The following is a 2,937-nucleotide window of genomic DNA, read 5'->3' as shown; positions in this document are numbered from 1 at the left end:
CGCGCCCGTGCGGCGATTGTGTGTGTGTGTGTGGGTGGGTGGGTGGGGGGGTGGGTGCAAGGGAACCAATTAGACATTCTGTCACCATCTCCCCTCTTCAATAAAACCACTGTGATTTGCAACCCTGAGTTGGGTCATGTTTTACTGAATCCCAGTCCCTTCCCTATCTTAAATTCCAGCCTCGTTCTCTCTCTCTCTCTCTCTTGCAGCTCCAGCCCCACCCTCTGCTAGTTTCCCGATCTCCTCCCAATTCTGTCTCCCCTTTTCTGCCACCTCTCAGTCTCTCCTTGCTTTCCTGCTGTCCCTGCTGCCTATCAGCCTCCTATGTCATCTACTGCCTTTCCCTGTGACTTTCTGCTGCCTTTCTCTGCTTTCCCACTGTCCTTCCACCTTTCACTCTCTCCTGCTGCTTTTCCTGTGATTTTCTGCTGTCCGTCTCTGTTTTCAGGCTTCCCCCGCACCTCTGTAGTCATCCCCTCCTCCCAACCCAGCTTGCCAGCTCCTCATGGCTGTCCTGCAGTTTTCTCCAGCAGCTGGAGCCTTTCTCCAGCTCCCAGCAGCTACTGCTGCTCCCTACAACTTCTCTACCTGCCCCAGAGCCATCCTCTGGCTCCCCACATCCAGAGTCCCTCTTTAACACCCACACTTTTCCTTAGTCCCATTTTCCCTCTCCCCACCTACCTTTTCAGCTCCCCCGTAGCTCTGGCTCGAGTCCCAACCTCTGTGCCGGCCTCACTGCCTTGTTCTTCAGGCGTTGGGCATAGTCTTTTAATCAATTAAGATCAATTAACTTAAAGTTACCCCTGAGCCTCAGTTCTTCAGCCCAGGCCCCTCTAGTCTACCAGTTCTAATCCCGGTCCCAGTGACTTCCACTCCCAGCAACTTTCACTCCCAACACTTCTACTTTCTTACCTTAACCTTTCCCCAGGTATCCCAAGTATACCAAGCACATACATACATACACATCACAACACCCAACTTAGGAACTCACCTGTGTGTCTATGTAGGTGGGTGGTATGTGTGTGAATTAGTGAATATACATATATATAGATATCATTGTGTGTGTGTGGTATATGAATTAGTAATCCACGTATGCGTATTGGATGTGCAGGTATTGGTGACTGATTCTGTATAAATTTGGTGTGTGTAGCATGTGTGGGCTTAAACTGGTGATAGGTGTGCATGAAACTAGACTAGTTATTTTGAACATGTGTGTATCTGAGTTGCTAGTGTGAGTGTGTATGCCTAGTAGGGGTGTATGCACCTAGTGAGTGTATGTGTGCTTAATTGATTTTTATGTGTGCATGTCCAATTGTACACCACACCCTCCTGTCTAACAGTGCAATATTGAGATCTTGAGTGTTGACCTGACCCCTCAGGGCAACACTGGGAAATTGGCTCCATGGTCAGACCCAGAGGGTGGTAATTGATGGAAGTCAATCTTCATGGTGCCCTGTGACCAGTGGGGTCCCCCAAGGCTCTGTCCTTGGACCCATATTGTTCAACATCTTTATTAATGATGTGGACATTGGAGTCAGAAGCGGACTGGCCAAGTTCGCCGATGACACCAAACTTTGGAGCAAAGCATCCACATCTGAAGACAGGAGGGCAATCCAGGCAGATGTAAACAGGCTCAACAAATGGCTGGGTGAGAACTTGATCGTGTTTAACACTGAAAAATGCAAGGTTCTCCACCTTGGGAGGAAAAACCTGCAGCATCCTTATAGGCTCGGCAGTGCTACACTGGCTAGCACTACAAAAGAAAGAGTTGGGGGTCATCATTGACCACAAGATGAACATGAGCCTTCAATACAATGCTGCAGCTAGTAAAGCAAGCAAAGCGCTGGCTTGCATCCATAGATGCTTCTCAAGCAAATCCTGGGATGTCATTCTCCCCTTGTACTTAGCCTTGGTGAGGCCGCAGCTGGAGTACTGCATCCAGTTTTGGGACCCACAATTCAAAAAGGATATGGAGAAGCTTGGGATAGTCCAGAGAAGAGCCACACTCATGATCAAAGGTCAGGAAAACAGACCTTACAACGACAGGCTGAGAGCTATGGGGGCTCTTTAGCCTGGAAAAGCACAGGCTCAGGGGTGATCCGATGGCCACCTATAAATTTATCGGGGGTGACCACCAGTATCTGGGGGAACGATTGTTCACCAGAGCACCCCAAGGGATGACTAGGTTGAACGGTTATAAACTACTGCAAGACCGTTTCAGGCTGGACATAAGGAAGAATTTCTTTACTGTCCAAGCCCCCAAGGTCTGAAACAGCCTGCCATCGGAGGTGGTTCAAGCACCTACATTGAACACCTTCAAGAGAAATTTGGATGCTTATCTTGCTGGGATCCTATGACCCCAGCTGACTTCCTGCCCCTCCAAGGTCCTTTCCAGCCCTAATGTCTATGAAATCTATGAAGTGTTTTTGAGCAATTTAACTCTGCTTTTAGAAAGGAATAAGAGTAACAAAAATACTTGTACAAACACATTGCTTAATATCTTAGAGTAGGACATGTGTCTGTTTAGTTGTTTGTTACTATGACATAATTTGATGATGGAATACTGACATTTTGATTTTACCTTTGTAGTAATCACCAGGTTCAGTAAATACATGTGTAGAGAGAATGAAAACAACTACACAACAGATTTTATTCTGGAGCAGTAAAAACTTCTGCAGACCCTTTGTCTGTCTCTGACTAACTGATTTGCTAGCTACTTAACTGAAGGACCATCTCCCAATTACCAACTCAGTCTCCTTAGTTAGGAATCATCTTTAAATTATAACTTCTATTACTACATCTTCCCTCTTAACAAAAACTACAAAACTTAAACACAAAATTAATTACCACCCATCTACAGAGGAAAGGAGACATCACTCTGGAGTGAGTCTTTATCACTCACTTTCCTGTTCTTCTTTTCTTCAGCTCGTTTAACAA

Source organism: Alligator sinensis, unplaced genomic scaffold (genome assembly GCF_000455745.1).
Source record: "Alligator sinensis unplaced genomic scaffold, ASM45574v1 scaffold1274_1, whole genome shotgun sequence".
Taxonomy (NCBI): domain Eukaryota; kingdom Metazoa; phylum Chordata; order Crocodylia; family Alligatoridae; genus Alligator; species Alligator sinensis.
This window is presented reverse-complemented; position numbering follows the sequence as displayed.